Below are 22500 nucleotides of genomic sequence, written 5' to 3'. Positions count from 1 at the left end.
TTTATGACTTGTTGAACGTTTGAGAATATTAGAAAAAGCTATAATTTAAGGATATTAAATTCTTATGATCATTATTCTATGAATGCAGTGAAGATAAGTGCCAAGGGAGTCACATTATGGGAAAAAACTCTTGAAAAGTTTCAAATAAGTTAATCATTTACAAATAAATGATTTTTTTTTTATTTAGATAAGATTTTTTTTTAATTAGATAAGAAAATAAAAGAATATATCATATTAAAAACTTAACCCTCCGAAAAGTTTGATGCAGACAAATTAAGATAAAAAATATTACCGAAAAGAATGATTTGTTTCCATTTTGCAGATTCCATTAATTATCCTATATTGTAACGGAAAACTAATTATCCTCTATGGTTGATATTCATACTTAGAAATTATTATCAGTATCCCCCCCCCAAAAAAAAAAAAAAAAATTCTGCTGGCACACCTCGTAATCTTTTTAACGAAGGATACATCTTTGTCATTATTTCTTTATCTTGATTTTCTCCTACGAATTTTTTTTTTTTTCAAGTGAATTAGATAATTTATCAGCGTTCTTCATCTCATCGATTGAATTTCTGATCGTTGTTCCAGTCAAAGAACAAGTCCTGTGTCTCTTGTATGACGAGTCTCAACTCTTGAAAAACATTCAAATCTATATTATAATTCTTCGAATGAAATAACTTTATTTTTGTAAACCTACATTCGTCTTCAGTAGATATACTTGTAAGTTAGAAAACTTGGGGATTCTCGGTGTTTCTGTAAACGTCCTCAACATGTTAAGGCATTTCATCTAAGAAGGCTCCTTTATCAGCATTAGCTTCTAATCCCCGTAACTGTTGTAATGTATCATTATTAAGGAAGCAAATCTCCTCAACGGCTTAGGCTGGGGTCTGGCTAAGACTTAAACTAGTGTTCATCTTAATCATTGTCAGATATAATGAATATACACAATGTAAAACGTTAAATGGAATGTCATTAACAGTCAGTTGTTCTCTTAAGAACCGGAGCGGAAGATGAAAGTAAGCAACACGAAAGCTATGCTGCTCAAGTCAAAATGTGATCATAGGTATGTAAAATACAGACACTGGCTACAAAGATCGAGCGACTAAACACAGGTCTTTGTACAAACATAAAAGCTAATTTTAGAATAAAGATACATCTTCACAAGCCACCTATGGCGTTTATACAAACGGAATGTGCGACAACCAAGCTATGTAAGATGTTGGCCACAAGAAAGAGCTAATCTGCATCCAACTCAAAGTTGATTTATTTTCTTATGGGTTTCTCGGCCATCAAAGCATTAGACCAAAAGATAAAAACCAATATGTTTCAGGGAAATTGCTTCCTCCATCTGAAAATAGCAACCGACAAAAGGCCTTGTCCTGAGCGATGAGTGATTCTCACTAATGATGACAGAAGAATAACAAAATTCGTATCTTTGTATGATGATATCGTCTCTAGGCACGAAGAGAGCTTACATAAATAACTAGGCAAACTCCGAATGATAACGACGAAACGATGCCGACCAAATTAAATTACTGGCCCATAAAATGTATTTTTATTCCCGTATAGAAAAACCACCAATAAACAAATGAGCAGAAATTAAAACTTTTCATTAATCCAATTTCAGCTCCTAAAGGACGAGGGGGAGAAGGTTAATCCCATTATTGGGAGAGAGATAGAAGATATATATTTTGAGAGAGAGAGAGAGAGAGAGAGAGAGAGAGAGAGAGAGAGAGAGAGAGAGAGGTTAATGTTTAATCATTGGGGAAATTACTAAATGAATAAAAGCTGATATTTGGAGAGATATAGATAGAAAGACTAATGTATAATAATTAAGGAAGCTACAAAATGAATAAGTGTTGAATTTCTCTTATTAAAGTCCTTAAGAGAGTAAGATACAAATAGAAAGAATGAGACAGCTTAATGGATGGAAGGGGAATAACAGATTGCATCGCAATATCCGATGAGAGGCATTTTCATAAACGAGGGGAAAGGGGTTTTCGCGATAGATCTGAGGAGGAGAGAAGCAGAAGGACAGAAATTTGTGAATGAGAGAAGCAAAGGGAAACAAGGAGTGAAAGCAACATACTGAATTAAGGAAGTACAAAGGAAACAGAAAAGCAGAAGCTAAATAATAAAAGGGACTTGTTCTTGGGGTTAGGCGAATGCTTGAACGTTGGCGAAATAAAATGGATAGAATGGCATTCAAATACATTACTTTTAGATAATATTTTCAAAATAATATCAAAAGATAGGGATGAAGTTTATCTTGTCAGTAAGTATATGTATTCTTCCAGAAAGCAATTTCCAAGATAATGGCTTTTCAGAACAGCAAAAGACTACCGAGAACGGAATTGAACCTTATGAGAACATGCCTTGAAAGTCTTCAGCTAACGAGAAAACGTTCATCTTACTGCTTCCCCGTAAAGGGAGGACTACTCGGTAATGCTGACCATCATTTTGAATTACGTATTTTTTCCCAATAAGGGTTGCAGCCGCAGGATATTACAATATCGATTATCTGCAGGTACCAAGGAATAACCTATAGCTAGACTTATATTATCCAGCACTTTGACCACACCAATAAATTGTCCTAGGTGCTTAATTAAGTAGCAAAGTTAGTCAATAGAGAAACCAGCTCTTTTACAGTATGTGTCTATAATGCTCACGGGGCCATTTAATCACGCCTCACTGGCCATTTCATTTTAAAACCAGATGACAATTATTAACGAATATGAATGAACAAAATTTTGGGATGTACTTGACTCTGCATGCATACCGTATATTCGATCTAATATACGTGTTTGGATACTCACACAGGGGTATCTTACAACATTATTCGACATAATTCCCCAACCTCTGATCTGATCACTCTGCTCGGATGAATTATCGGGAAACTTGCGAAGCCATCAACAAAGCCACTAAAACAGGCCACGGAGGTTTCATAAGCAATTAATAAATATATTTTGCAGCCAGAGAGAATTCATTCACTACGACAACATAAAAATAGCTTACTGAACCAGTTTAATTTAACAATTGTTTTATATTTCAATACACTAAAACAATCCGATGTTTGCTAATTATTGTAATGAATGACACAATAAAAGTCATAGGCAAGTTTAAAAAATCACACACACACACACACACACACACACACATATATATATATATATATATATATACACACATATATATATATATATATATATGTGTGTGTGTGTGTGTGTGTGTGTGTGTATGTAGGCTATGTGTGTTTAGGGAGAATGGCAGAAACAGGTAACAGTGACAATGTCCTCCTAGTGACAAACCATATCATCAGCCACCTCTTCATCCAAGCTAGGACCAGGCAATGGCTGCTGATGACTCAGCAGGTAGAGCTATAGGCTCCCCCATAACCCCCACCCTTAGCTCACAAGGATGGTGAGGTTGTAGTCGCTACAGGACTTACAAGCTTGAGGGTTACTCGAACCCCAGTTCGGCAGATTGCCAAGTAGGGGTGGGGGCGTTTCCAATAGGCTACCACAATCCTTGAACATAAATATATATATATATATATATATATACATATATATATATATATATATATATATGTATATATATATATATATATATATGTACAGTACATATACATATATATATATATATATATATATGTACATAGATATATGAATTTGTGTGTGTTGAACTTATGATTGATGCATCATGTTGCAGATTATAAATAAATCCGGGCCAGTTAAAATGCAATTTAGAGGATGAACTCTCCTCTTTGCGACATGTCTCGCCGTAGGTTAAGATTGCAGTGGACGATCGCTCTTTAGGAACGGATTTACAAAGCGTAGTTTGCTTCATTATTTTAAAGGTTCATTAATCACAGCTCCTTATAATCCACACAAATCCTAAAAACCGCGGAAATAAAAAAGTTAAGAAAACAAACGTTTTTATAGACTTCGTTTTATATATATATATATATATATATATATATATATATATTCACACACATCCAAACAAATATATCTATGTCTACGCGTATGTTTGTGTGTATGTTATTATATTTAAGCATTATTTTGTCAGTTTCATCAACAAGACAGCAACAGCAAATACAGCCGTTTCTAGTTCGCTTGTAGGACAAAGCCCTCAGACATGTCAATTCATGTTTGGGGTTTGGCGAGTCTGGGTTGTTGTTGATGGAAGACTTTTGTCTGATCGCTCACAGCAGATCAATCTAGTATGGGTGGTCTTGACTAGTAAAGCTTTGCTAATCACGGTGATAAACAAACCCTTTCACCACTTTTAGGTATCCCTACTCAGAAAGGGATATATATATATATATATATATATATATATATTACCTACTTTCCAAATGTCCACTAATTGAGAATTATACATGTATATTGGCATATCATAGTGTTGGAAAACTCATAAACGAAACTTTCCATACAAACAAGATCGTATCGTGTTAAAAAGGAAATTTTGTTGCGGGATTTCTTTGCTACTTTTGATCATTTGCATCTTTCCCAGAATAATAATAATCAGGTTGACTACCCAAGAAAGTTGTTTAATGGTAATCATTAACTGGAAATAAAAGAAATTATATCTTGGTGAATTTATTGCTGCATGGACTAGCAATTTAGTTCAATAACAACAAGAATTAACGCAGATCTCATTCTATAAATCCTAGCCCATTAAGCATAAATAATCAGACCATCATATCAAATATTGTTCCATTAAAGTAAACAACCACACATTGTTGAGCATAGTTCAATGATGAAATTTGGTGCATTCCACAACATCTCATATTTTACCTAATCCCCTTATAAAGGAATACCAAAACAAATCGTGAACGTCTATCTACTACAACCTGATGTTTATATAAAAGAAAAAAAAATAGCAAAAATTCTAAACTATATATCTGAATAAATATTTTACTCTCACAAGTTCATTATGAACTATATCAACAAAAAATTCATGAAACAAACTTTCCACCCCTCAGCAACAAAAGCCGCAACATTTTTAGGTTTGTTATCAACTGTGGTAATAGAAGTTCCCCATATCAACAGCTCACTTACAGAAACAACAAATTCCGCAGGAAATGAATGGCAGCAAACTCAAAAAGATCTAATCCTAAACCAACTTTAGACTGTGATGTGATAATACTGTAGATGAGATTACAAATGGAAAGGTTAGTTACCTCATAAAAGACAAAAGTGAGCGTATTCTTGATACTTATTCTTCTTTCCACAGTTAAATACTGGAGTATATAATATGTAAACATACATCTACGTGTTGTCAAATATGCTATCATATACATATAATATAAATATATGTATAAAAGAAAAGGGAAATATTAAACGAACGAATGTAAGCGAGTAGGACCACACAGATCTACATTCCAAGGCAACTGGCCCCGAATATGCGTACGTTCGTGAAATGGTTGTAATGGAACTTGCTAATTAACGTGCTCCTAAATCATCAAATGCCAACACAACGCTCACATCGTACGCATGAGCGCTTTCATACGCCGGCGGATATTTTCCCCAGCAAAGTGAATTTGCAGTGTTTGTTCGAGTTTCAGTTATTTCTTCTTGTTACACAGAGATGAACATGGAAAATTCCTCCTGACGAATTCATATGAATCACAGATATGAGTGCATTTTAAAGAGGGAAGAGGAAAGAGAGCAGGTAGAGCCCCGCAGCTGACGTCAGACAACAGACAGATACTCCGAAAGAGAGCCAGGCTCTACAAAAGGATATGAAAAAGAAAACTATCGAGGAGGAAAAATCAATGACATTAGACTTAAATTCGTGATCGTATCAGTGTTATGAAAGTAAATGAATCCCAATACGATTTCATAAAAGATTCCGTGTTTTACATTCCTTAGAAATTCTATGTATAAAATAACAACAGCATTATATATATATATATATATATATATATATGTGTGTGTGTGTGTGTGTGTGTGTGAAGAGCTAATACTGTAGATCATCCAAATTAGCCAGCGTTCTTTGAGAACAGTATAGCAATAATTAGTCGCAAGTTAGGCACCTTTCTTCATTCGACCCACCCTGCCTAGAGCATCCGAGACACGTCCGCACTGCAACGGAATTCCAACAGCCAGACTATGGGTTGAAGAGGGGGAAAGGTGGATTCATTTTCTATTTATACAGCCAACAGACAGCTTTATGTATCTATACAGCAACAGGCAATGTGTTGGACGGTTATGGCGGCATCTACAGGGCAGACAAAGAATGATGGAAAGCTGAAATCTAATATTCTTTGTATACCTATACATACAGCATGTTCTTTGAAAGACTCCAACACTCTAACACACATACTGTACTTTTCTGTATGTGTAAAAGCGGATACAAAATTGCATGGCTGTAAGGTACCCAAGCTAATTCAGACATACGTAAATGTAAATAAAGTATTATATGCATGGAAATATATGAATTGTGTTAAGTGGTCCAAAGCAAAATAAGGAACATTCGACCATAAACTTTGTTTAGTGAATATTCAGAAACTCGTTTTGAGTTTGCCAGCAAAATCTAAATATTGCCTTCTTTAAGATATGCTAATCTTTCTTTACATATTAGTGTATACACACACACACACACACACACACACATATATATATATATATATATATATATAAATATATAAGAGAGAGAGAGAGAGAGAGAGAGAGAGAGAGAGAGAGATGAATAAGGACCTGGGAAGTACTGTAGTCTTTGTTAAGCCCGTGCTGTCGTTTCTTTGTATCATTTCTCCTAAAATCTGAGCTGTAAAAGATCAGGTAGGTTCTTTTTTTAATTTAGTTACGAAAAAAATCATCTCCATTTTTTTTTTTTTTTTTTTTTTTTTAAGAAAACAATAACTTCATTACAGTAGTTTTAAATGTCTCGTTCTCTTGCTAAATTGTTCTTATTCCTCACTTTATATATCTTTTACAAACGTTCTGTCTGATTTAAATCTTTTCATTGCACATGTTCTTGTTGTCACTGTCGTATTCATGTTCAGGGCCATAAAGCATTTGTAAGTATAAGACCATTAACACTCTGGAAGTTTGCCATGAAAACCTGTCAGTTTTTGTGAGTAGCCTACCAATACCGGTCTTACTCTTGGCTTTCATGTTAATCCTTGTCATTGTCTGGCAGGGAAATGATTTTATCCTCTAAGAACCCTCTACAACACATTGAGGCATGTATACACAGTCTATACAGATCTTGTATAAGTCTCTTATTTATAAAGATATGCAAAAGAATGCACATACAGAGATTGACGCAATGTCTCGGCTGCCTGTTCATGTAATGTGGTACAATATGTCTCTTTATGATATAAAGCTCTTATGTGCATATATATTTTGTTCACCCAAACCTTCCTATTGTTGTGAGGAAACAAGCTACACCACAATGGCCCTATCAGCTTACGCGGTGACCACCACAACTGACTAGCTACCAAATTAAAAGTTTGGTTAAAACATCCCCCTACACGTTGAAATCATGAAACATCACACGCATAAACACAGACGCCAACACGTGTTAGTATATATATATATATATATTAATATATACATATATATATATATATATATATATTGCTATGGGGAAATAAATCCGTATATGACAAATCATGATTTCTAAATACTTCTCAGTATCTGGCTGTTATTCCTGGTGATTTTAATAGAATCAGTTTGTAAAATTTTTGTTTCTTTTGTTCATTTACAGACATTGTACGTGGTTATCCGAGTAAAGAAAATGATTCACATACAAATACTTCAACCATTCACAATATTTTCAGTTGAAAGTTAGTCATCGTCTACCAATTTATATTTGTCTTCACACTACATTTGAGTCAACTCCATTTCAAGCAAGTTTTCACCAGTTAAAACACTTTAACATCCGTTTTCTAGCCGGCACTCAGACCATCTTAATGGACCTTTAAACGTAAATTCTTATAATATCACTTTTACAAACAGAACTTCACAAACAGGACTTCTGGCGTAGACAACTTATCACTGAGGTTGCGGTAGAGAGAAGTGTACAGATATGTGTGCGCATGTATGTGTGTGTTTATGTGTGTGTAGGTCAGTGAGGTGTGAGAAGGTGAGGAGGAGGAGGAAATGTGTAAGATGTGTAGGTGGAGACTAAGAGAATGCAAAGGTTTCCTCCGTCCGTGAGGGGAAGCGAACAACCCAGTTTGGCGTCATGCTCTCACGTTTTCTTTGGTGACCGTTTTCTCTCTCATGCATCATTCATATACTTTGTAATCTTTCAAATCTCCTAAACAAAACATGGTATTGACAAACATCCATTGGTTCATTCATCACTCAAGCTAAACAGACGGTTTTCCAGTGAAACGTGATAACGAAGGGTTGCAAAGAATTTTGCCTAGAAGAAACTTCCGGCAACTCAAGGCACCAAAGCACTTGCCGAGGGGATACAGAAATAGTCATCCGCGTCCCCCTAGACAACATTTAACCAAGGGCTCTTGTCATCGTTTCTGATCCCCGAGGCCATTTCAGGCTCAGCGTAAAAAAAGAGACACAGACGTCTATCATATCTTGTGTTGCAATCGATAAAAAGCTTTCTGTGAAGATGATACAAATTATTGTTTCATAGGTGTCAAGATTTAAAGGGACTACGTGAACACGTTATTTTCATTTTATAATTCTAAGATCGGATATACTTCGTGCTTGTTTAGTGTGGAGTAAATATAGATAGTATGCCAACATCTTGTATCATATCATCGCCACTATATGGTGATAACGTTCTTGCAACATGAATTATTTAAGTAAATTGCTGCTACGGATCCAATAAGTACGTACCTATTGTCTATAAATTGTTTGGAGAAAGAAGGGTGGGGAACCTTGATACCTTTTGTCTCTTCGTCATTCCATCCCCCTCAACCTACCCTCTTATTTTTTTTTTTGTATGTGTGAGTTCCTGGGTGTCTTTGTCTCTTTGTGAGGTAACCAAACAGCCACCTCCATTCCTTGACGTCCTCTCTCTCTCTCTCTCTCTCTCTCTCTCTCTCTCTCTCTCTCTCTCAAAGGTAAATATTTTCTTTGCTATTTTAACCTCAATCATCTTTCCTCACACAGCTATCTTGGTGATTATGTTTGGCCTTCCTCCCCCGACATCTACTTTTCACCCCAAAGCTAATAAAGGCTCTTTAATGATTATAAGAATCCTCGTTACGAGGCAATCTTGCCAAAGATGTTAAGATGACGAGGATAATCAAGCAGCTTTAGTTTCCCCTTAAAACTTGATAGGCTAAACAAGATGTCATTATGGTTAATAGACGCCTTTTGAACCTGAAAATCGACTGATAAGAAAATTGTTGATATAAAAACGTTAAAGATATACACTGACGGCATTAACTCATTATCTTCCTATGAAGAAAAAAAGAATAAATTTCAAATGTTTGTTTAATGTATAATCAAGAAAGCCTTGTAAGATTGACTGTATATTATGGTATAAATTTCATCATAAGTGAGTAACACCCTTGTCGCTTAAACATTTCCACAATTGAAAAAAAAAATAACAACTGCCTTTTCACTCCACAAATATGAAATCTGATATATTGATTGCTGTATTCGATCTAGTCTAACAATTTCTGTGCTCTGTTTTTTCCCTTTATTAAAGACAATAATCATTGATTAGAGTAACCAAAAAGTGCCAATGCAATATTTATTTCAGAGGAAAAACAACGGGCGCTCTTTCTATGCATTCAAAGTCTATCAGATTTTGCCAAATTCATTAAAGAACAAAATTTAATTTCTGTATTGACATCTCCCGTAAACCAATACAAATTTCGTATTCTGAGACTCCTCATTATTTGATTCCCATTTCTGCTAAATAGTCATTCGAATTGTAAACCTTATTTGCATATTGATGCTGTTTTTTTAATAAACAGAGTTTCGAGATTCACAATCCTTAATGATTTTGCAGCATTATAAAATATATATCTTTATTATGGGGTGTTGATGTCGACCTAAAAAATAAAAAAAACAGACAAACTCTGTGTGTATTGGTATCAGATCACGCTAAGTGTTCTTGCTAAGGCAAATATTAACAATCACAGTCATTACTTCCCCAGCGTAGTCTTTTTTTTTTTTTTTTTTTTTTTTTTTTTTTTGTAAATGTATGAATTATTAACTAATTTTGCAAACACTTATCGAACCTCATTTATAAATTTGAAAATTATTGTGAGTGAATGTCATACTTAACCGTAGACACTTAAAATTTGTGATGGTCATTTCTCTTTGTAAATGAAGTTTTCTTTTCTTAATACAGTTAAGGAAAACTTAACAATTTGTTTACCTCAAATTTTGTCGCATAATATGATTGGAAAAGAAAATTTTGAACGCTTATAGAAATCACGTCTTTCTAGATATAACTATAAATACAAGTTTTTGGTAAAGGCTTTGGTATAGGACCTTGCTACATAAGGTTACAAGTACTAGCAATATTGCAGACAGAGCAATCAGAGCTTTCCAAATACAATTATAAGGAACGCCATAAAGATTCTTAGGAAGTCTGATGATCTTGTTATTATTTAGATGTTATTGTAGTTTGTTGTAGATAGAGCTTGAAGAAATGAAATCTATTTCTGTTTTTTGGCATCCTATATTAGCTCTGCAGTTAAATCCGTTTATTGTAGATTAAAATTCATACATACTAATAATTAAGAAATAATTTCCTTGGAAAAACCTTATCTCTGTGCAACGATGAAGAACGGGAATTAATCTACAAGTTTTATGTTAATGTTAACATATTGTATGATCAAAGTATAGTAGTAGATTTTAGTGTTTGTCTCACTCTGAATAATTAAATAGGAGCCACTTTGTGGTTCTTAGATATTGCGATACCCAATAATATACAGGTATGTATCATGAATATATTTCTGAATGCTCACTCAGATCTTTGTTTAAGCAAACAATTAGGTTATTTTTCGTTTGCGGTCATACCAGACTTAACAAATATCATAAAAAATAAGCTATCGACTTACTACGTTCATGCCAGAGTTCCAAATATTTTAGACGATAAATTTAATACGATTCAGTCGTTTGTTAATAGATTTTGGCATGCGTAACTTTAATAAATATAGATAGTTCATTAGAAAATATGATACCGCTCTCTCTCAATTTATTCAAGAAAAACTTTTGTTTTTGACCATTAGTGTTATGAATGCTAAATGATTTTAAGAATGAAAGACGTTGATTTCATCATCCCCCCCCCCCCCTCAAATTTCAGAGACACATGCAAACGGATGAATGCCCCATTCTCGCTTAAATTCTCTTTGCTTTCCTTATTGGAGAAATAAATCAAACTTAGTCCGGAGAGAAAAAGAATATTCCCTCCATTTATCTGTCGAGGTATCCGATTTATTTTCCTTGATTCAAGACCATATATCGCAAAGCCCTTCTGGGAGATGTGTATCTCATGTTATTGTCAGACTTCCACCTTTTGCCTCAAACCACGAAAACTTATTAAATTGTTCTAATTGAGAAGTGCTCTAACTGCGACCCTATTCGGAAAATTTATTCTTTGAACGAAACAAACCAACACATTTATACGCCTACGTGCATTTGTTTTGTATAAATATAAGATATGTTTGTTTTAGAAGATTAAAAATTTTATCCTTCAAATTCAAGTATATATATATATATATATATATATATGGGTGTGTGTGGGTGGGTGTTTGTGTATGATATTGCAGCTCGTGTGCGTAATTGATTATTTAGCAGGGACTATCCCATTCATTCTAAAAGAGTAATGATGATGTGTTTTACTGCCTGTGACTTGAGATCTTGAGACATGTTTGTTAACACTAAACAAGTGCCTCACCATGGTATGCAATATCAGGATGAGAAAAGTATTCTAAAACTGTGAGTGAGACGAGTATATGCTTTGTTCTCCAATAAAGATGTGATAGATGTAACTGCGCTATTTATAAGGGTATTTGATTACTGATTATACCTGGAATTCTCGGCTATTATCAAATTTTCCATTATTTTTAATAGAAATATCACAAACAAATGGTAAAGATGTATAGTTCAATAGAATATTTGCTAAGAGTATTGACATTAGTTTTTAGGATAAAACGTAGGTGAAATGGTTGGTGAAAGCATATGATGCTATGATGCAGCGATGATCAGTAACAATATTTAATAAATACTGAGACTGTCCCAGTGCTTTTCAAGAGAAGAATATGGAGGAGAATATTGCAAGCAAGTTTATGAAAGTACATGGTTGGAAAATGTGAGAAAATTCATGGTTGGTACTAATAGATCAGCTTTGGTTTATCCTTCACAATATACCAATGCAATATTCTATTTACGGAATCTACCAGTAGTTTAATTCTAATCTTTTAAGGGCTTCCTTAAACGGAAGATTTTCAATGTTTTAATGGGTTCCTAAGATCTTCATGACAATTTAGAAATTATTTGGGGCGATGAAGCAAACTTCACTTAACATACTTTGCATTTAAAAAACTATTTAAAGCTTATCCAAATCTTTATCAAACCTTTTCGCGTAAATTTCCGAACTGTACTTCACTGTCCTGATAAGATTTTTTAAACTGGCTTTGTCAGTAAAGTACGTTAATTCAAATCCCTTATAGTCATCATACGAACTTCCTTTGTATGAGTGAGAGCATTAGTGTTCAAAATTCAATTCAAAGTAGGTCTCATTATCTTGCAGCCAGTCTCCAAATTTTTCAATTCTTTCTCAATAATTCTTTCTTTAAGACTATTACTACAGGGTGAACATCGCCTCACATTGGCTCTCTGAAAATTAGATCAGTTCAATATAGCTCTGCATGATTCCATTTTGAGTGAATCAATGTTCGCTATTTCAAGTTATTACCTGAGACACTTTATTCAATGTTCGCTATTTCAAGTTATTACCTGAGACACTTTATTTAAATGTGGTCTCTTCAATAATGAGTCTGAACGGGAAGAGGCTTTAAGAGAATTTTCTCTTACAAAAGGGAGATAAATATATAACTTAAAAAACTTTACATCCCTAAACGTTTTGGGTTGAACTAACTTCTGAGTTCCTTCTGCATTACTATGATTTAATTCTAAAACTTTCTCAATTAAGAACTCGCCGCATTTTAGAAAATGAAACATTCCTGCTATTTCCATTTTAAATTATCTTTTTTTTCTTTGACTTGGAAAGGAATAATAACTTCGTAAAGATAAATAAAGTTTCCGTTGAGGAGGTTCACGTGCATCATATGTGATAAAAGTAATAGGGGTTGGTTTTAGATTGAAAAGCCTTCTACTGAATTTAATGTGTCATTACTGAAAGTAAACACTTCATTCAAATGAATCAGAATCAACCTTATTTACTGATCTTAAGTAGAAATTAGATCTAACACTGATGATACACGGTATGTATCTGAAATCAAATGATTATATGAATGACGATTATTCACTTTTCTCCGGAATGTTGTATCATGTAAGTGTATATATGAGGAAACTGGAATAGCTGAAGTGAAAAGAAAACTCCCTCGTCTCATCACAAGGAGTTCTGTTTACTTTATTTTTAATACCTTCGTTCTGGGAATAAACCAATATGACCAGAATGAAAACTGAACTCATTTTCAAGGATACTCTCTCTCTCTCTCTCTCTCTCTCTCTCTCTCTCTCTCTCTCTCTCTCATTTTAATAAAAATATCTTAAAGGTTTGGCTATTTTTGTTTGTGGTTGTTTTAATTAGCTGTTATCTCCCCAAGCGAAAAACAATAAGTAATTTGGAAAGGTTCATTTATTAATCATTGGACTGAGCCTCCAACAGACAATTTTGGTCCCCATCGCGAAATTACTCTACATCAAATCTCCCATTACATGTCTTACAGGAATGGTAATACTTCTCTTTAACTGGGTACCTTAAATGGGATTCGGTAAAGCACAATTTCAGGAATTATGTTATATATGTACTCACATCACATGTGTGTATATGTACATACACACAGTATATATATATATATATATATATAAATATATGTATATTTATACATGTACATATATATATATATATATATATATATATATATATATGTATGTATGTATATAATATATATATATATGCATAAATACATATATATATATATACAGTATATATATGCATATATATATATATATATATATATACATAAATACTCATACACACACACACACATATATATATATATATATACATACATATATATATATATATATATATACTATATATATATGTATATATTTAAATACTCATACACACACATATATATATGTATGTATATATATATATATATATATATACATATATACATATATATATATGTGTGTGTGTGTACTATTATTATTATTATTATTATTATTATTATTATTATTATTATTATTATTATTATTATTACTTAAGCTACAACCTAGTTGGAAAAGCAGGATGCTATAAGCCCTGGGGCCCCAAAAGCGAAAATAACCCATTGGGGAAAGGAAACATGGAAAAAGTAAATATTTTAAGAACAGTAACAAAATTAAAATGAATATTTCTTATATAAACCATAAAAAGGTTAACAAAAGAGGAGGAAGAGAAATTAGGTAGAATAGTGTGCCCGAGTGTACCTTCAAGCAAGAGAACTCCAACCCAAAACAGTAGTACAGAGGCTATGGCACTACCCAAGACTAGAGAACAATATATATATCGTCGTCGTCGTCGTCGGCGCCCACACGTGTCCGAGTATTGGGTTCTGTCGTTAGCCATCAGCCTCCTATCTGTGGGGTGGGTGCTTATGTCTGATGTGGCTGTTAAGTCCTAGTCTGTGGTGGAAGAGTCGCGGACAGTGTTCACAAGGGAGGGTAGGTGGTGGGCGGGGCTGTTCTAATCGCTCTCTCCTTCTTCTCCTCCTAGGCTCCTCATTTTGTCTCCTGCTCTCCTCGAAGTCCACGGTGACATGGTGTACTGTACTCCTCCAGGTTTTCCTGTCCCTGGCTGTTTCTTCCCATGAGGAAGGATCGATGTCAGTTAGAGCCAGGGTGCGCTTTAGTTGATCTTTATAACGCATTTTCGGGGCTCCTCGTGGTCTGGTGCCCTGGGTCAGTTCTCCGTAGAATATTTTCTTTGGGAGCCTAGATGGATCCATCCTATGCACGTGTCCTATCCAGCGGAGGCGGTGGTGGATGATGGTGGCCTCCACGCTGGTCAGCGAGGCACGTTCTAAGACCTCAATGTTGGTGGTGTGGATCTCCCAGGGGATTTTTAAGATCTGCCTCAGTTTCATTTGTTGGAAGCGTTCTAGGTTTTTAAGATCGTTTTTATATAGCGTCCATGTTTCACATGCATACAGGAGCGTGGAGAGGACTACTGCCTTGAACACCATTATTTTGGTGGTCATTGTCAGTGTGTGGTTGTTGAATACGCGGCAGTTGAGTTGGCCAAAGGCGGAGTGGGCTGCCCTGATCCTGTTCTCCACGTCCTTTTTGCTTGTGGGAGCTGATGTTAGGATGCTCCCTAGGTAGGAGAACTGGTCCACCTGTTCTAACGGTTGGTCATTCACTGTGGTATTGAAGTTAGGGAGCATCAGTCCTGGTGGATGTTGGACGAGGGTCTTGGTTTTGTCTGTGTTGACTTGCATCCCAAAACGTTCGTAGGTAGAGTTGTATGCATCAGCTAACGACTGCAGGTCCTCTGCCGTCTGACCTGGGGTGGCATTGTCGTCAGCATACTGCAGTTCTCGCACTGCACACACAAGGTAGTCTTGGTTCTGGCGCGGAGTCTAGTGAGGTTGAAAGCGCCTCCATCCATGCGGAAACGTAGGTCGACTGAGGGTGTGTCTGGGGGAATCTCGTTGAGCATTGCCGCGGTGTATAGCGAGAAACACGTTGGGGCCAGAACACAGCCCTGCTTCAGGCTGCCGTTGATGGGGAATGGGTCTGAAAGAGAGTTCTGGTGGCAGACTCTCCCAACCATTCCGTCATGGAGGGCATGCACCAGCTTGACAAAATCGGGTGGGCAGCCATATCTTTTGAGGACAGCCCACATGGCAGGTCGAGGTACTTTGTCGAAGGCCTTTTTCAAATCCCAGAAGATGAACATTATGGGCTGTTGTTGTTCGAGGCTCTTCTCTTGTAGTTGTCGGGCACAGAAGATCATGTCTATGGTCCCGCGGGAAGGTCGAAAGCCGCACTGGGACTCTGGCAGGACGTCTTCTGCGAGAATAAGGAGGCGGTCAAGGAGAATCTGAGCGAAAATATTACTCGCGATGCTTAGTAGTGATATTCCCCGGTAGTTGTTACAGTTCTCCCTGTCTCCCTTCTTGAAGATGGTAATGATGTTTGCATCGCGGAAGTCACTGGGGGGGGGGGTCTTGGTCTCCCATATTTTTAGTATAAGGAGCATCAAACGGTTCCTCAAGCCGGGGCCACCGTGAGTGATGAGCTCCAACGGGATGCTGTCTGGCCCTGGGGCTTTGCCGGGCTTCATGCGCTGCAGGGCCTTGTTGAAGTCATGGATGGAGGGTGGTAGTGCCATCCAGTGACGGACGGGATGCTGCGGGGTCATTCGCAGGAGATCGTCTGGGGTGTCTGCTTGGTCATTGAGGAGGTTCTCAAAGTGAGACCTCCACCTGGCCAGGATGCCCTCGCTGTCGGTGATGGTCGTGGCCCCATCCGCGTCCTTCAGGCTGCCCACTGATGACCGTGTGGGACCGAATATTTCCGTTGTTGCTGCATAGAAGCTGCGCAGGTCACGTTGGTCAGCGAAACTCTGTATTTCTGCAGCTTTTCTTTGCCACCAGGTGTTCTGGGCTTCACGGATCCCTCTTTGGCAACCAGCTTCAGCCACCTTGTGAGCACATTTGTTAGCTGCTGTTGGTTGGTTTTCCAAAGTCAGGCGTGCTTGTCGTTTGGTTTCAATGAGAAGAGAGATGGTAGCATCATTCTCATCAAACCAATCCTGCCGTTTCTTTGTGGTGTAGCCTAGTGTTTCCTCCGCGGCACGGACCATGGCGTTTCTGAGGGTGGTCCAGTGGTGCTCAACAGTGGCCTGACCCACGGGGTCTGCGGGGTATTGTTCGCAGGCCTCCTTATAGTTCTGTGCCACCTGTGGGTTGCGGAGCTTACTGCAATCAAAGCGTTGGTGTGGTACGCTGTCAGGTGCCCTTCTGGGTGGTCGTAGGGTCGTCACGGAGAGTCGGGAGATGAGGAGTCTGTGGTCCGTCCAGCAGTCGTCCGCTCCGGGCATGGATCGGGTGATATATATATATATATATGTATATATATATATATATATATATGTATATATATATATATACATATATATATATATATATATATATATAACTAGGTATTAACCTTCCAGTTCTTAACAGGACTTTTAAAGGACTTATCACAGCTAACTACCTAACAGCTACCTAATTCACAGTTTGTACCAAATTAATATATCAGCCCCTTTGGAGATTCAACCTGATGAGCCAATGGCGATGAACTGGAGAAACCAAAATCTATTTTGATATATCTTAAGTTTGGAAATCCTGTAAACTATGTACAGGATGCCATTTGCAGCAATTATAGTCCAAGAAAAATAATGATTTTAATAGGAAAACGACATATGGAACAATAGCAGATGGAGTTATACACTAGTAACAATGATAATTACTTTACAATAACGTGAATATTTCGGTGCAAAAACGGATTTCAACGTAAATCAGTTGCAAACGTCCTTATCTGATGGTTTTCATAATCATTATTTGTTATTGCCTACTTTCATTATTTTAAGACAATATAAACCTTAATCACCATTACCATCATTAATTACTTCCAGATACCCTACTTGTGGTTCATACATGAAAAGCATGATCTTTTTCTGTTATAACTGTTTTGCCTTCACTGCTAAAAATTTGCTGTAAAAGCGGTAAAAATCCTTGAATAGATGTTGCTAGGAATATACCGTTTTAAAATAAGGATTTATTGACGTTAAGGAGTGGTATTATGGTCACCAACCTGTGAAAAAATAATAATAAGGTATTTACTGAAATACTGCTTAGAACGGTATATTTCACGGAGAATTTCCACTTCAAATTATTTTTTTTCTTTTAACTGTGTAGTTACCCTTTTAAAATAGTTACAAGTCACTCCTCAACGTAAAATTATATCCTTTGTTCAGCAGACTCTATACCATATTGAAAACATTATAAATCTAAAGCTTATTTACCGAATTGCATGATATATCATACGGACGTTAATGAATAACAGTGAATAACAAGTACTATGCTAATCAATAAACATTCCTCGGTGATAGATAGTGATCAATAACATCAAAACCTCTAACTGTGAGATCTTAAACAGCGAAAGGTTTCGTTTGACAAATACAGTAGTTGAAGAGCATTAATCTTCTTCTTTGTCTTCAGCTTTCCCCACATCTATGTGGGTTGCTGTTTTCCATCAGCCTTTTTAAACATATCGTCTAAGAGTTGAAAACATTCATAGAAAAGGGATTGCGTTGAAAAGCATTAATTGATACGGAGAAAAAGACAAAGAACGCCTTAGGATTAGCAAAGGAGAAAGACTTTTGCTGCCCTCAATCCATTCATGAAGGATCCTCTCGATCCATCACAGAAAGACATTTCCGTCGTCGTATACATCGAATCGAACCGTTCAAAAATCACCCGACTTATTTCTTTCCCTCAGTCACACACAGTTTCTCTCTCTAAGACCAAACACACGTCTTTCAATTTTCTTTCAACAAGGGTGTCTGAGTCATTAAAAAGAGCTTATTCCAACATCTTTTGGTGCTTTCAAGACCAGCGATGCAGCGGTGACAAAACGCCTTCTGCAAATGTCCTTAATACGGGAAGCAGAGAAGGAATGAAATGGAGTAGAAACACATTATCGTTGCAACGCTGCTTATATGGATGTTGCAATACTATCGTATTCTGCCAATTCAGTTTATAGTTTTCTTCTGCTTTCAACTTTATCCTTTTTCATTATTTACAGCAAATTATTCTTCCATCGAACGCTAAAATAATTATAGCACGATATGCATGTGATGTTTTGTGCCATAAACAGCTAAAGGTTAAAAAACGCTATTATTGCGTAATATAAAAACAGAATAAGCTCATCAACTTATCCTCGTGAAAAGCTAAGTAATCACAAGAAATGTTCCCTATAAAGTTCAAAACCCTAATTAAATATTCCATCAGTGACGAGGAGACTTACCTCCTCTACTTCTATTAGCCATCGTGTAAACAAAAATATCATTACTGATTCTACTTACAAAAACTACACCTATCCACATGAAATTAAATACAAAATGTATGATTTTTTTTTTGTGTATTTGAAACAATAAATTCCGAAAATATCGGAAAACGAAGAAAACTGATGAATTCATAAATATAAAAACAAATCAAACAAAGGAGAAAAGTTTGTGATAAAATGACAAGGAAAGATACAGCAAATTTTCCTTGGCGTAAAAGAAGCCGAGATAAACTGATTTAATTCCTATTAAGAAACTTCGTCAAAACTTTGCTCCTAAAAACCAGAAGTAAGTCTAAATTAAGTATGAGATACCTCCCTTTCGTCCCTGTAATAGCTTACTGATTTCTTTGAAGCCAGACATCCAATCACAAAGATGTATTAACTAAACTATGTTGCAAAGAAAAAAAAGAAGAGAGAGAGAGAGAGAGAGAGAGAGAGAGAGAGAGAGAGAGAGAGAGAGAGCTATTGTAGAACTTTTAATTGTATATATTGAATTTTGATCCATATGATTATTTACACAAGTGGATCATTGTGAAAACGTCTGCTTGATTACAGCAGCTTTTGTAACCTAGATTAACTTTCAACTGCTTATTACAAAACCACAAAAAGGAAATATTCATAATTATTTCATGAGGATAACAACCAATTAATCATTTGTTAATGGTGACCTAAAAATGTGAATAAATGACAGATGATTTTACAAGATAGATGCCATAACTAAGCATTTTCCATGTTAGCATAATGGATGCCATCTCAATTTGAAAAGGGTATTTAATAGAGAGTAAAGTTTATTGACATGGAAGAAACCTTATTTTTCTCTTTATAGAGGGGGGAGTACTAGTAAATATCAGCAGCCAGTATAATATAAGTTTATATCTGGTTCTTGAAAGGCAAATTCAAATTGTTACTTCATCGTGTGCAGAAAAGTTTCTGTCAATCACAAATACTGGTGAAGCAGATATTCAAGTACAGCAAAAAAAAAAAAAAAAAAAAAAAAAAATGGGGGCTACTGTCAAACTTCCAATTTCTCGAAAAGGTATTTCGCATTTTATTCGCTATTTCAAAATGTTTCTCTTGGGAGCTCGAAGCTAATTATAAACACCATGGAGACTCATGCATTACAAATCATGTTCAACTTAGATTGGTGTCATTATCCTGGAAAACAATGCTAAAATTACAATAGAATAACACCCCTTTAGGTGTGACGTGAATTTCCCGAAAAGACTAAATGCCAATGAAACATTTGCGATTCACTCGAAAGTTGATTTTCAACAAAGTTACATCCTCGCTTTGATTATCCTTTGAATAGATTCCTAATGAGCCTCAGTGTTTTTTATATTGCTTAACTTTCATACAAAATGGTTGGAAATTTTCCTATGTCATTTGAATTGGCAAACATAACTAGAATTTCCTGAAAATTTATTTTTTGATTTGTTACTGTAGTTCATACTGATATGATCTATAAATTTATAGCAACTTTTTAGAAAATAATCCTCTTAAGATATTCATCAAGTTTAAAAATTATTATTTTTTTTAACTCATAACTACTGCACGAAATTAGGTGAAGTGCTACATTTCTTAAACGGAAGATGCAACCGCTTTATCAGACATGAGCCTTATACAAGTTATGAATCTTTGAGGTTTTTCTGCTCATCACTTAATTTTTTTTTCCCCCGAAACGTAGATTACATTTATTTTATAGTAGAGATAACTATATGATTTTTCCGATGGTAAAAAAAGCAAAAATGTTGAAAGAATTCTGTATTTCAAAAGGACAGTCGAAAGGAAAATTAATATCTCCAATCGATTTTTCAATTCACAAACAATTTTCAAATATGACCATCATCGGGTTTCTAAATTGTATTGATTTGACATAGGAATTTTCTGAATCCTCCACTTATGCATTTCATTATGCATTATTAATTTCAGCCCTTCATGACCAGTCATTATGAAATATAGTTTAAAACAAATGGTTCACTAGTAATGACACCTAAATCAGGCATTGATAAGTACGAAGATCAGAGAGACTTAGTTCACAACATTTGCGCTTTTCATTTCGTTCATTGTTTTAGTCATATTTAGTCAATCTCCTATAACATTTCAAGATACAGTAGGTGTCAGACTTGTCACAATTGTCTTGTCTCAAAATGTTTCATCCACCCCAAGTTATATGGGCTCAAATATGTCTGATTGCTGTACTAGTGTCTGTTCCTGCACATCCATGTCTGATACACATCTTTTACATATTCTAAATGTTGCTTGCGCCCGATTTCAGTCTCCATTAGTTCATCTGAAATTATGAAACAAGAGAATACATGGGTTTCCTGTCCCGAAAATACTATTGTCTGCTGTTGAAAATCTGCTATGGTTTATTTCAGTCAGGTTAGATCTCTATGCCTTCGAAAATATGACATGAATCCCTCTGCAGATGTGCGCTAATCATGTAAGAAAATTCGTGTTTGACACTTTCTGGTTAACCTTGGTTGTAGAGAACATATGCTTCCTTTGCTGCAATTATTTCTTTGATGCATTTCTGTCAAAAACAGCATTTATACAACTTATTTTTCTGTTATAGATTTGTTTTTGTAGTAGTATATGCAGACTATCCAATGTTTTAAGACAGTGTTAGTCGTTGCACCAACTCTTACCGTGTACAGTACTTCGATATAGGGATGTAACTAGCTTCATGCACGAATTCTACACCTATCCAGATCATTGATTCGATGGCGTAGTTCAGTTGTAATGTTGGACAACTTTCATAAAATTCAAGGCTAGACTATCGCCTGTCCCTATTCGTCAATACAATGAACGGCACCAGCTTATGTTGGGAAATGAATATCCATCACAAAGGATATATTAGTCACCCTTCGACCAATCAAGTATATCACTCTACAAGGAATATATATACACCATTCGAAAATATGTGACTGATTAATTTTGACTGTCACTTAAAGTCTTTGTATTTTTACATAATACATGATACTAAAACTCTCCCATACCAGTAAATATGATCAACTTAGGTCAAGATTTCTAACCTTTTTATTGGTAATTTAGGTATTATTTTCGATAAATATTATTAGCTTCCCAATAATAACCCATATTCTTTGTTGGAAAGCAGTGAAGGATCACCAAAGTATTGCGATAATGTGAATAGTCCCTTTTCTGTGATTAGCCTTGCAACACAACCATATATTAATAGTTTTTACTATAAAAAATCCCCATTTCTAAGAGTATGATAGAATCTGGTATATCG

At 35.5% G+C, this 22500-nt stretch overlaps 1 protein-coding gene across 11 annotated transcripts in view; it reads right to left on the bottom strand.

The window, feature by feature from the left end:
* LOC137645794 (trichohyalin-like) overlaps positions 1 to 22500 on the bottom strand; it is a 996644-nt gene that overhangs the window by 70526 nt on the left and 903618 nt on the right. For 2 of the 11 annotated variants that reach the window (XM_068378735.1, XM_068378736.1), the window contains exon 1: positions 7989 to 8131. The exons of 7 other annotated variants lie outside the window; for them this stretch is intronic. The gene's annotated coding sequence lies outside the window, so the exon portion shown is untranslated. Of the gene's footprint in view, positions 1 to 7988; positions 8133 to 22500 lie in introns of those variants that run through there. 2 more of the 11 variants (XM_068378733.1, XM_068378734.1) reach the window with 2 other exon arrangements.

This window comes from Palaemon carinicauda, chromosome 8 (assembly GCF_036898095.1).
Source record: "Palaemon carinicauda isolate YSFRI2023 chromosome 8, ASM3689809v2, whole genome shotgun sequence".
NCBI lineage: Eukaryota > Metazoa > Arthropoda > Malacostraca > Decapoda > Palaemonidae > Palaemon > Palaemon carinicauda.
The sequence above is the reverse complement of the archived record's forward strand: the minus strand, read 5'-3'. Positions and strand labels throughout refer to the sequence as shown.